Source organism: Manis pentadactyla, chromosome 7, assembly GCF_030020395.1.
Source record: "Manis pentadactyla isolate mManPen7 chromosome 7, mManPen7.hap1, whole genome shotgun sequence".
In the NCBI taxonomy this organism is placed as follows: domain Eukaryota; kingdom Metazoa; phylum Chordata; class Mammalia; order Pholidota; family Manidae; genus Manis; species Manis pentadactyla.
Genome location: NC_080025.1, coordinates 51438389 through 51452627, shown reverse-complemented (window position 1 = coordinate 51452627; position 14239 = coordinate 51438389).

Genomic DNA, 14239 nt, shown 5'->3' with positions numbered 1-14239 from the left:
CTCATTTTGAAGGCTCTGAATCTTATGAGTAAAGAATCAGAATGTGTTTGTTAAGAACTCAGTTGAGATTTTCTAATGAGTTGCAATGATGGACCAGGAATCAAAGGCCTTGTTATGGCTCCACATGCCCCACCACCTGAATTTTGCCCTTCAGCAAAGTGTGAGGACATGACTGAGGTTGCCTACAAGGCATTCCTGCCAGTCTGGCCCTCCATCAGGCTCATAGTCAGTTTATAAGAAGCAGAAAGAGCAAGTTCTCTCAAATTATCAACCTTGAAAGCAGAAAATTGGTTTGACATGAGGCCATTCATTTTAAGATTATGTAGATGAATAAGACAAAAGATGATATTTGCAGAATTACCACCAATCTGAGCTCTCACGTGTACTTGGAATCCACAGGAGCCTTCTGAATACCTCTGATAAAGGTTTGGTTGGAAAATGGGAACATACTCTTCAACGATAGCAAATAATATTTGGGGACTCGCTGATTTGAGATTAAGTTGCCATTTAAATGGACCCTTTACCCCTAAGCCATCAGAACAGTGCAGCCAACAAATCTGTCTGTGAGGGGGAAGCAGAGGAAATGTATTGGGTCATTGGAAATTAAATCCCTTGCAGCTGACCCATGAGAGGTGCTGATGGCTTCCAGATGGAGCTTTGTCCAGTTCCCATTGGCCAGATGTTTGGGGTTGTCCGGCAGGATTGTTTTGTAAGTAGAGTGAGGAACCATGGAAATAGCATCAGGATTGACCAAGGGTTTACCCTTAAAATAAGAAAATTCCAGTCAGAGGTGTGGTCTATAGCTTGAAACTTATTCAGCACACTGACTGGCTTCTAACTCTGGCTCTGTCTCATCTGAGCTCTGTGCCTTTGGACAGATTATTTAAACTCTCTGAGAATTAATTACCTCATCTGGAAGATGGGGATAATAAGAACAATATTTCACAGCAGTGCTGTAAGGAATACAGGAGATGATCCACATTACCGGCTAACTCAGTAACACTTAACACATGCCAGCCATTTGTGACTATGAATATTATTATCATCTCTCTACAAACATTGACTGAGTGCCTGTCAAGGGCCTAGAACTGCACTGGGTGCTAGTAATACAAAACTTCAGAGAACATCATTTTGGCTTTCTGGAATGTCAGTCAATTGTGGGAGACAGGCAAGTATAAATAAGTATTGCCCAAAGTGAATGAGTGCTGACAGGGATAAGCCTACAGTGCTTGAGGCGGGTAGAGTGGAAAGTTGCATTCACATCTCTCGCCATTGCCACATTCTGGCATCCTGCTTGACAATGTCATCTTATTATGTTTAACACTGCCCCATAATTTGCCCCTCATTCACATAGCTAGTATATGCATATGTATACACTAGTATATATATGGTAAACGGAAAAGTTTGGTCTGTCTGACCTTGTTTTCTCTCTGCATCCACCAGGCTGCCTCCTAAGCATAAAAAATTCCTCAATGGCAGGACGTGGCAAAGAAGAGGCAGAAATCTTTCACAAGTGAGATGAAATTTTTTATTCCAGATGAATAAGAGTCCTTGAAATGAGAAGATGGCGGGAAAATACCAGGCAGTGGGAATAAAATGTTGACAGTATGAAATAACTGTGTACGTGGAGAACCACAGTTCCATGAGATCTAGAACACAGGCTCCAGATGGGCAGGTGGGGGTTTGTGAAGAGCCGGCAGAAACGACTAATGGGACTGAGCCATGAAGGGGAGTAGATCACAGAAGGGCACTGTAGGTCCCAAAGTTTTGGGTTTATTTGCTCTGATGCCTATCTTTATCTAGTTATCTGCTTAGGTTAACAGAAACCGTGGGGCAGGCCCTCTGTGAGGCACCCTGTTTAGCAGAATGGAAAAGTGAGAATTGGTGAGAATAGAGTTGGTGGGAATTATGCAAAAATGGAAGATCTCTAACTCCTCCAACTGCCCCAGAGGCAAAGAAAGGTGCTCTGGTCATGGATATGAATGCAGTTCCTCTCTGAACGCAGTCACTACAAATAGTAACTGAGCACCTACTATGTAGCACACATGATTTTAAGTGTCAGAACTATATATGCATGAACAGAACAAACTGTTGTCTCTGTGGAGCTCACACCTCCAAGAGGGACAAAGTCTAAATGTCACAAATAAGTAAATTATGTAGGATGGGGGTAAGTGTCCCAGGAAAAGCAGAGCAGAGTAAGTGGAGCACAGAGGGCCAAATGGGGGCAGCACTCACAATGTAAATGGCGTGGGAGTGGGAGGCTTTGCTGAGGAGATACTGAAGCTAAATTTGAAGGATGTGAGAGAATGAGGACTAAAATGGACAAGGCATTGGAAGGCTCTGAGCAAATGAGTGACATGATCTCGCTCAGGTTTGAAAAAGCCCACACTGGCAGCTATGTCAGGAGAGACATAAATAAAAATTTAAGCCAGTAGTACCTGGACGTCCCAAAGTTAATACTCAAATGTCTAAATCAATGGCTTTCAACCTTTTTGATTGTGAATCACAGGAAGAAATGCATTCTCTGTGATGACCAGTAAAAATGCCTACATAGATATAACTGAAACAAAATAGATACTTATACTCGGCACTTAATGTTGTGTAGATGGACTCTCATGTTTTGATACCAGCTTAGTTCATTTTATTTCATTTTTGAATTTTCTGGTTGTCCCTCAATAAATTGTGTGAGCCTATCAGATACAACCCGTAGTTTTAAAAACACTTGAAAAAGAATTTTTGCACAAAGTGTTATATTGCATGTCTCTAGGTGACTAATAGTAATTGGTCTTGGTGCCTAATACCCTGGGTAAAGCTGAAATCACTAAATTTTAATGAGATGGAAATAATATTCAAGTTAAATCCAATATTCTTATGTTGGAGGTAGGTGCTGACAATCTACCTCAGATACCTCACATATTTAGAGCCCTAAACTATGGATTAAACTATCAGATTAGACAAACTGATGCCCAGTTGCAAATGGAAAATAAAATAACATAGCACTTGGGAATGTTAGCAATCATATGTAGATAAATTGGATTTACCTTTGAATGCTTTTCTCATGACCATGCCCTGCATGTACTTAACCAAGTTACTGAGTGTTGTTTTCACTGTTTCTTTCTTTTTCTTTGACCATAGAAGGAACGTTTTCAATTATGGATGGCTTTTTGTGGCCTTAGAGCATGCCTATTGAACTTGAGACCCAGTGCTATGCTACTGGAGATAGCCAAGCAATATGAAAAGTTGCTGCATACATGGCTGGACCTGTAATCAGTCACTTTTTAATTTATCCTAGGAGTACATTATTTATGTAAGGTTAAATGACCCTTTTTCAGGCTCTTAGCCACCCTTTGAACCTTTGCCCATGTATATTATCAACCTTCAGTTGATATGCTGAAATATTTGGATGCAGAGTTTATAGCAGGGACTAAAGCTAGGGGTGTCAAAACACGACAAGAAATTCTTTTTCCTGTTTGATTTCTGGCAGGAGTCAGAGTGGAAGTGATGGAAGGCTTGGGAAAGAGCCCAATCCTGTCAGTGATTCCAGCCAACTTGGCCGACTCCATAGGTTTAGAGGGCTCAGATGAGCTGTGTGTCCATAAACCTTTGAATACTCGTAGAACTAATCTTACTGTCTGAATTTTTTTGAGGTTCAACACATCTAATTGCTTTGGAGCCAAACTTCTAGCTCCAGCCAGACTCTCTCCCCCCACCACACACACAAAGAGATTGAGCTCTGATCAGATGTGCCAAACCTAAACTCTTAGAAAACAGCAAGAAAGCCGATAGAGTACATGCCTGTAACCCCACCTGCACTGGCATTGTTATTGCTTGCTCTGCTTTGCAGCCAACGTACCCTGAAAAAACAGCTGGAGGCTTTGGTTTGCCTGTTTTTGTTTTGTTTTGGTGTTTTTATGGTTATTAGAGCTATGCACACTAAAAATGGCCTAAGACATATCCTCTTGAATACAAAAAGTTCTTTTTCCCTAGAAGGCTGATTTTTATTATTTTTTTTCCAGCAGATGAGATAATTTATTGAAGTGTATTTTACAAGTGAATGTGTGTGCATACAATAACTTACAATCCATATACACTCTAACGCTACCTAGTACTTAAAACTTTCATGATTCAATGTTCTTTTTACTCTCTATAATTTGTCCTAGGCAAGCCCTCAGTAGAAACAAAACTTCCCAGAGAAATCATGAAACCTGGCAGTGTGTAATACTGAATTAAGAAGGAGATGGCATAGGAAGGAAGAATTCTTTTTGTAAATTGATTGTTTTTATGTTATAAAGATCTCAGATATTCATCTTAGGGCTTTGTAGAGGTCTGTGCAAGTCTCTACTTAGATCTAAGTTATCTGCAATGCACACATTTCCTTGAGAGCCTCTTATTGAAACCACATTTCCAACTTTTACATCCCTGGTGTTACTGTGCCTATGATTCTGGCTCAGGATCAGAAATATGTCTTACATATCCCTGCCACATTTCCTGAGTGAATTCAGGGTTCCCGCTGGAACTGCATTTTCTCTGCACTGTAGATGTATTCAGGAAAGACCACATCTAATAGTCAGGGAATAGCTTCCAGTGTCCTCTTATTCTGGCAGGCACACTTCCACCAGGTAGATCTGTTATGCCCAGTACTACCTGGAGTCCTCTGAGTTTGTGTATCTTCCAGCGTGGTAATCGGGCCAGTTAGCCTTCTGGTGGGATACACATTTGGGATGTGTTCCGAAATGAAGGATAAAAAGCACAAAGCATTCAAGAGAAAGAAAGTAGGGTGGGTAGACAGCTTCCTGGTGCTTCTTCACCTCCCATATCCAAGGTCTCTTGCCCAATGTCCAGTCTTGAACTTCACATTTCAAATATCAGTAATGTGAACAGCTTATTGGAACACATAGCAGATACATAGCAGGCTTCACACACCGGCCAGAATCAAGCAAAGAATAAGATAGGTGCTATATTGCTCTACTTCTGCAAAGCTAGTCTCACTGGCCACTCTACCATTGATTGAACAAGAAGTCTCCATCTTACTGCAACCATTCAGCATTTGTGTTTCCTTCTGTTTCTGCTGTATATGAGTTAGCTTCCTAATGTGTTTATGGATTTTGGCAATACTTGGGACCACATCAATTAGAGCTCACACATTTTAATTTCAAATTGAGATTTTTAAAAAATTGTATGTATATATATATATATATATATATATATACATATATATATATATATATATATATATATAAAACAAAATTGCCAAATAGTTTTTCAAATCAGAATTTTGTACTTGGGAAGGAATTTCTATTGGAGGGTATGTAAGTGTTTTTCATAAGACCTTATATCTCTAGAATTCTAAGAGTTGGTTATTTAATATCTCATGAACATTCTTTTTATGGACACAATACAAACAAAAGAAATAAACTGATACCTTACATTGTAGTAAACTGTATTTTAAAACTGACACCTAACTTGAGAAACTCAGAACGTTTATTAGGAAAAAAGGAAAAAACACTCATTCATCCATAATTTAGGAAGCTTAAACTCCATTTCCATTGGTCTTTGCTCTCAGGGAACTGACCGATCTCAAGAGTATCTACATATCTACATTTTATTGTGGGGGAGAGATAATACAGAGTGTTTACTGATTAAAAAGCTTCCAGACCCAATGGCATTGAACTCTAATGGTGCCACTTCTGAAGCGGGCTGGCAGTCGGGCAGAGATGCTGGCAGCTGGTCCGTCTGCCCACTGGAAAGGTCAGCCATGTCTGTTCCTTGGCAGAGAGGACTGTGGCTTTTTCCTTACCCCCACCCCCATTCCACAAAACCAGAGCCAGCTCCTAGGAGCACACCAGGCACTTGCTGAACAATTTCTCCATTATTCTTTCAGGAGGGCCATTGCCACAAATTTAAGAAGTTTGGAGAATAATTTTCCTTAGGTATATTTTAGCCCTTCTAGATTTAAATGTTTCTAGACAAGAGGGTCCTGTTCACCTAGAGCATGCCTGTCAATCCACAGAGGAGCACTAGTGTTGTATTCTTTTCCTAAAAGGGAATGCAAGTAGGGAAAAGAGAGTCATACAGGCAGCGAGGATCTTACCCGAGGAAGGCGTGAAGAAAGAGCTCTTACCTTGCAGGCTATAATCCATTTTAGGAATGACTGTTTTCCCTACTCCAGGTACTTACTCAGCGGCACAACCAAACTCATTATTTGATGAGTAAAAAGAATCACTGTGGAAGTTTCAAGTTTTGGATATGCCCATGTAAAATGAAAAGACAAGGCTATCCAGAAGGAAACTGATACTGAGGTTCTCTACAATTAGCATGGGTGTGTTTTCTCCATCTGTAGAGACTGCCCCAGTAATGAGAGGCAGAAAGGTAATAACCCAGGTTCAGCTCCCAGTGGGAGTCTGGTGGGGGATCTAGCTTAATACACACTGGCGTTCAATCATGCTGAGCATTAAGAGCTGAGATGTACATAGCAGAATATACTAATAAATGTTCCCAGACTCCCTGCTTCTGAGAAACAAAGTTTCTATGGAAGCCGACTTCTATGATTTACCATCTGTAGTTTAATTTGCAGTTGTAAATAGTGACTGAGAACAAAGGAAATAAGTGAAGGGAAACACTGGTCATGTGAGCCGTCTATTAATGTCTTATATTTATTTGGGGATTAGTTTCTTGACCACTCCTTGCCTCATTTTGTTTTGTAAGAATTTTGATTTTGAAAGGATTGAGTGATAACTAATTACCAGTAGGTTTTCTGAATCAGCTTCTACACCAACCATTAAGGAAAGAGAAAGAAAGGGAGATCTCTAGAATTCTCATAATCACACAGAAAATGAGCTCCTCAGTTATTTTCTCACAGTAAATGTCCTCCCACCATGATGTTATGGACAGGTTGGGGTGGACAGATGTGTGGACCATCTCGATGCCATGCTGTCTACTCCACCAAGTGTCAGTATTCATTCAAACTAGACTGGGGGGCCAGGCAGACACCTTTGTCATTTTAGGATGGAGGAGTGCATGAGAACTACCCTAGTCCTTAGAAAAGGGGTCCAGGTGGCCAGGAGGAAGGCGAACCAAAAGGTATGAGCAGGGAAACAATGGGTTTTAACTTCAGTAAGACAGAGAGAAAAGACTATGTCACGTAAATGGGATAGGAAGTCTTCATAATCTAGACAACAGACAATTGGTTTTACAGTGGAAAAAAATGAGGTTGAAAAGGTGATAATGGGTTATGGGGCAAGCTCTCTGGTGACGTAAATTGTGGGTGGGTATACAATAAAAACACAGAACTATTTTTCCCAAGGGTGAGACTGAGCTAACCTTAATAGTAGAGCCATTATGATTATGTAATTTATGGAAAGATGACACATCAAACCTGTGAAATGAATGTGTAGAACTAAAAAGGGAGAGAGACAAGGAAAAGAAAATGGGAAAGCCAGCATGACAGCCAAACAAAAGAAAAAAAGGATGTGAAATCATTTCCTGGGTCTAAGACAGTGTTTCCCCAGTCTTCACGGCAGATAAATGATTTTTCAAGCTATGCTTCAACCAATTGTTTCAGGTATTATTAAAATTCTACCTCAGAGGACCCCCAGGGAGGTGGAACTGAGGAGAAGAATGAGAGGAATTAGTTTCCAGGGCCTCCCCAAACCGTGTCCACTGTATATATAAGTGGTTCCCATAAAATTATTTGGTTTCTGGGGCATAAAACAGTTAGAAAACTATCTTCTAAACTATCACACCTTAGGGAGGCCATTTATTCCAATTCTTGAGATAATATCTGTGATGAGGCCTCTTTGGCATTCCTTCAAGTCAACTAAAAAATTCAGAAAGCTTAATATTCCAATCAGCTTGTCTCTTTTATCCCCCATATCACCCAGTTAGAAGAGTGTAGTAACCCAGGTAAACAGCCTGGTGTCAATTTCTTTGCTTATCTTGGAGGAGCTGAATTGGCAGTGGACATTATGTTAGTTATGTCTACTTCACAGAAGAAAGTATAAGAGCCAGTGATTTCAACCCCCTGGAGCTCTGTGCTTGTCTCAGTCTTCAACTTGCCTCCTCAAGAGATGCTGTATGGATTGTATTTATAAGCCTGGATCCTAAAGGAACAGCAATTTCCCATCTTTGCACTCCTTGGAAGCTTTGCCCAGCCCCATAGAGCAACCACTTGCTGTCTGAATTCCAAATAAAAGGAGAACTGGGAGGTATCTCTTTTTTGTACTTACATGGTAAATTTCAGGCAATGCCACAAGGATTTAGTTACTAAGCTTGATTTAAGTGAAAACATTTTTCATTATAACTCAGACCTAAATCAGCACAATTTACAGAACATGTCAATAACACTGGTTGGAATTAATTTATGTAAATGAAAGTGGAGTGCTCCAAATCTCATTTCTTGAACTAGATAGCTTTCTATGTCCCTTGTAGAACATTCCTAATCCACTGTGTTGAAGTGTGATTGAGATGTCTCAAAATCGTATGCATTCTGCCATTTCTAATACTTAATAGATTTATAACTTGTTTCTGCACTATAATTACAGTATTATACTTCTAAATCAAAACCATTCATCAGTTTTCATGTCATTGTACCAGAATGTCTACATAGAATAGACTTTCATAGAAACCACTAGATTTTTGCTAATCACATTAGTAAATTCTTCACTGGTATCCTATTTTATTATGGCAACAACATGTGCTTCAAATTTTGGCCACTCAGAAGTTATTTCTCACAGAAGAAGGAGTGCATTGTACACGGCTAAATGATGAGCATATGTTAGCACAGAGACACACACATGAGCACACTTTCAGTTAAAGTCTGCTGTTGGGACCATAACCCATCTGGCCAAGGAAAGCTAAAGATGTGCATTTGGGGGCTGGCTGTATTAATTCACATAATTAATAAAGCTTGTTTGAAATGGTAAGCTTGTATTTCTGTATTTACTTATATTATCTCTATCTTAACCAATAAAGTCATTCACTGTTCCTCAGTTCAGGTTGTGGCTTCCTGTCCCTTGGAAGTTTTCAGTCTGAATCAGTTGCAGTTTATGGTCACCATGCTTTTGCATGCTGTGGCCATCATGTGCCCAGGTACTATATTTCTTTGAAGTATTGAAGATATCCTACCAGAAAATATACACCTTCAAAGAAGTTTCATGATTCCTTTAGACACCTGCCAAATCTGACTACACTTAAAATTTCAAGTGCTTTCTGCTCTTAAAAAATAGAAAATATAAAAAGGTGAGCCTCATCAGAAGTTGGTATCATTCTTAAGTAAACTGTTTAGCATACTCTATGCCCGTGGCTTACAATTTAATAGTGAAGAAGGAATATTGTGTTTGGTCTAACATGGTTAAATGCTTAATGAAGAGCAGACTTATATCACAACAGCTCTTTCTGAACTCAGTGAAGTCTGTTTCTTCCTAAATTCACACTGATGACGTTACTTTTGATAACCGACACCCAGCATGGTAATGAAGACCTCTGAGTAGAGAAAACTACCTCCAGTGACCAAGGGTAGTGGTAGAACTGGATTATGGCCCCCAAGGAGATATTCCTGAAACCTATGAATGTGACCTTTTTTATAAATCTAAGGGTAAGCATCTTGACATGAGTTCATCCTGGATTATCTGGATGGATCCTAAATCCAATGACAAGTATCCTCATAAAGGAAAGGCAGAGGAAGGCTTAACATAGAAAGGAGAGGAAAAGACATGGACACAGAGCAGAAAGCCATGTGGAGATGGACCCAAAGACTGAAGTCATGTTCCACAAACCAAGGAATGCCTGAAGCCACCAGAAGCTTCCAGAGACAAGGAGCATTCTACTCTTGAATCATTAGAGAGAGCAGAGCCCTGCTGACACCTTAATTTGGACATCTGGCCTCCAGAACTGTGATAGAATAGATTTCTGTTGTTTAAAGCCATGCAGCTTGGGGTAAATTGTTTAGGCAGCCCTAGGAAAAGAATGCACCATGATTTGCTGTTCTCTGAAACTGCAGATAAAAATACAGGATCACTGAGTGTCAATAAATGTTCTCTTTCAGTTTACATGAGGAAAAGCAAAGCCTGGTTATAGGTATAAGGCTGGAAAGTGGGATATATTGTTGAACAATACAGAATTGAGAGTATGGCAGGCTGTTCCATTTCAAAATAGGAGATGACATCATGACACCTGAAAAGGAAAGCGAAAGGAAGATAACTGACTTGGAAGGAAGTTTAACATAGTAAGTAAGACATAGTCAATCATCAAGTCACAATATTTCTTCACAGATTTTGGCCTGTAATGTAAAAACACTGCAAAAAGAAAAATCTTATAAAATCCCCAGGTAAAGGACTCAGTAGACAGTACATATCCAAAAAAGTGTGAGGAGGAGCTGAGGGGTCCCCAGTGTGTTTTGTATTTGGAGGAGTCAAGCATCCCTTGGTGGGCCTTGATCTTGCCCTTAGATAGCATTTCCTGAAATGGACACATACACTCCCTGGGATTTTATCCCATGTGCTTCTGCTCACAGACTGCATTCTGGGTGGTCTATCAATGTTAGCATGCAACTCCCAAACTCACCAGGAATGTTATTGTCTTTATTGTTCCTGTTAGTTTTTTAGAAATATTGATTTTTTTTTTTTTAGTTTAAGCAGTTCTAGATTAGGTTACAGACTATTATTTCTCATTACTGGAGAAATAGGTCAGTTGTCCTCTTCTCTGCACTAGTCTGAGAGAACTCACCACTCAAGGTATGAGGACACCACCTTCTACTTGAATTGGCCTGAAGATTTCCGGGCTCCACCCAGAGCTACCCTATCCAAAAGTGAACTGTGGTTCCAACCCACTGTCATTTCCATCCTGCTACAAACAGATGCTCTGGTCTTCTCCTGAGAAGGGCATGGCACATCACCTATTGATGACTCTTGAGCCTGGATTTCAAGACATTGTTATGTTTCTGCACTGCATTGTCTTGAGTTTGAGCAGAGGTTCTTGCCTCTGGTCCTCAGATTGACAGAGAAAACTGGATTCTAACCTCTCAGAGACTTTACTGGAATTTAGGGAAAAACTGAAAGGAAAAGAAGCCCAGCAAACAACCCACAGCTCTGACCAGGAGCTCCTGGACCAACGGGCCACCACTGCCTCACCCCAGATTCCCATCATCTTGAATAGGCTAGGTATCTCCCCCAAACAGGTGAACAAGAATTTCACCTGCACTCCAGTCTTCAAAACCAGGCTCCATAAAAAAGGAGGAATATTCCAGTCAAGCCCTCCCAGTCTTCTCTATCCCAGCCTACCCTCTCTTGAACAAATGAAAAAAAAAAAAAAAGTTGAAAGAAAAACATCAAGTTTATTTCAAGTCAGTCCCCTCTGTGGCAGTTTCTCCCTCTTTTCAAGTTAGCAGCCCAGAATTCTACAGTTATCTCTGAATTCTCCATTCTCTCAGAGATGCTATCCAGTAATCCATAAATCTTGTTAGCTCTGTTTTCAGTATCTATCCAGACTCTGAGCTTTTCTCACACCCTGCACTGTTATCATGCACCCATTATCTTTTGCCTGGATTAATGAAGGAGCCTCCTAATTTGCCACATTCTTTTATTCTTTGCTTTTCCCACCCCTAACAATACATGGTAGTCCCTCATTATCTGCAGGTTCCGGCACTCGAGGTCAACCACAGTCTGGAAGCAGATGCTCCTCCTTCTGATATGTCGGAACGTCAGTAGTGCCCTAACACTGAATCACAATGCCTGCACTGTTCTCATCACTTGTCTTACCGCATGGGCATTTTATCATCTCATAGAAGCACAAGAAGATATTTTGAAAGAAAGAGACTGCATTCACATAACTTCTATTAGAGTATATTGTTATTTTTCTATTTTATTATTAGATTTTATTTTTCATCTTTTACTGCGCTCAATCTATAAATTGAACTTTATCATAGGTATGTACGGATGTATAGAAAAATAGCAATTATGGGGCTCGGTGCCCTCTGTGGTTTCAGGCATCCACTGGGGTCTTGGAATGTATCCACTGCAGGTAAAGTGGGGTGCTACTGCATTCTCCACTCAATAGTATAAAGGGATTCTTTTACCATTTAGATTCTATTATTTCACACCTCTATTCAGAACCCTGCAAGCCTCCTCCAGTACCCATCTTAGAGCCCATGCCCTGGGCCCCATGTTTTCCATGCCCACTTGGCCCCTCCTTCGGTTGTGTGGGTAAAACTGTTACATTTCCAGCATATCTCGCCTGGCTTTAGTGCATTTGCATATCCTCAGGGCCAGAGAGAAGTTCATCTCCATGTCAATGGGTAATTACCTGGGCAACCCAGTGCGTGGCTGAACCTGCGAGGTTAAGGGAAGGGGCTGGCTTGCTTCTTCCGGAGCAGGGGAGAGAGAGATGGAGCTGGACTGCAGTTTGTAAGCAATAAACGGGTTTTAAACTTTATTTCTCCCTTTGACTCATTTTAGTTTTTAGAGGTATTTTGCCCTGGGATTTCCTCTCCCTGGACTTACATTTGGCAGCATTTGGCAGGGTGCCTCTGAATCCAAAATCTTTCATAATAGGTGCTACCTTTGGGAGGGCTGTTCCCTGTGGATGGTAGGGAGGCCCCAGCGGATGCAACAGCAGAGGGTGCTGCTTAATCTGTTATTATCCCCCCAGCTGTGGGGCTTCCAAGTTGGAAACCCCTAGTGGGGAACTGATCTAGGCTAAAGTACCTCTTAGAGGGTGGGGCCTTCCCCAGAACTGGGGAAGGGTGGAAACACCAGAAGCTGCAGAATTAGCCCTCTGTGAGTTGGAAGACTGCTTGGAGACCTTAGGGGGAGTGTAGCGGCTGGCATTGTAGGTTCTCTTTTCATCAAGATAGTGGAAAATGTTATACAGGAAAAAGGATGGGCTGTGAACAGCACTAAGGTTCAGGGACCTAGTTTGTCTGTGAAATTCTTAGGGGTTGTCTGGTCGGGTAAAACTAAAGTTATTCCTGAAGCAGTCACAGACAAGGTTCAGGCTTTCCCCACCCCTACCACTGTGGCAGTATTACAAGTATTTGGGTCTTTTGGGCTACTGGAGAGTGTTTATCCTGCACTTGGCACAAATTCTGAAGCCCTTATACTGGTTGGTACGAAAGGGCATCAGGTGGGACTGGGATAAGACATGTGCAGCTGCTTTTACTGCTGCCAAGCAGGCAGTCAAGGCCATACAGGCCTTGAATGTAATGGACTCATCACGGCCCTGTGAACTAGGTGTTCATGTAACTGAAGATGGTTATGGATGGGGTCTTTGGCAGAGGCTTGAAGGGACATGCCAGCCTATTGGATTCTGGTTACAACTTTGGAAAGGAGCAGAGGTCCGGAAAACTTGGTAGAGAAGCAACTGGCTGCTGTGCACCACACCTTGCTGGCTATGGAGCCCATCAGCAGAACAGCTTCAACCAAGGTAATAACCGCCTATCCCATTGCAGGGTGGGTGCAACACTGGACCCAGAGGCCATGGAGTGGCACAGCACACACACATACACTGGCCAAATGAGGCACATATTTACAGCAGCACAGCACCCTCTCTACTAGCCCCTTAAGTGAAGAACTCCAACACATATTGGGGCCAATGACCTATACCAGTGAAAAGCAGGAAGAACTTGTTTTCATCCCTTGGTAGCTGAGATTCCTTATCAGGAGGGAAAAGCCCCTATACCTGAAGATGCTTGGTACACAGACAGCTGCAGTCATGGGCATCCCCCAATTGGAGGGCTGTGGCTTTCCATCCTAAGACTGAGAAAGTATGGATGGAAGATGGAGAGAGGAAGAGCAGCCAATGGGCTAAGTTGCAGGCAGTATGGCTCATGATCATCCAGGAGCCCTCCCCTATAGTTGTCTGTACTGACAGCTGGGCCATCTATCAGGGCTTGGCACTGTGGCTATCAACATGGTACCATGCCAACTGGATGGTTGGTCACCGGCCCCTTTGGGGGCAAGAGCTGTGGCAAGACCTATGGGCCTCTGGTCAGACTTAGACAGTTACCATATATCATGTGACTGGCCATTTGCCTTTAGCATCCCCAGGGAACGATGAAACAGACACATTAGCCCAGGTGCACTGGCTAGAAGGAAAGCCTGCCTCTCAAGTGGCCCAATGGCTACACCAACGTTTGTTGCACACAAGGCAAAAGACAGTGTGGGCTGTAGCCTGTAGGTGGGCTTGCCGTTGACCTTTGAAGAAGTCAACAGAGCCTGGAAGGAGTGCTTTGTGTGCTCTAAGAGGG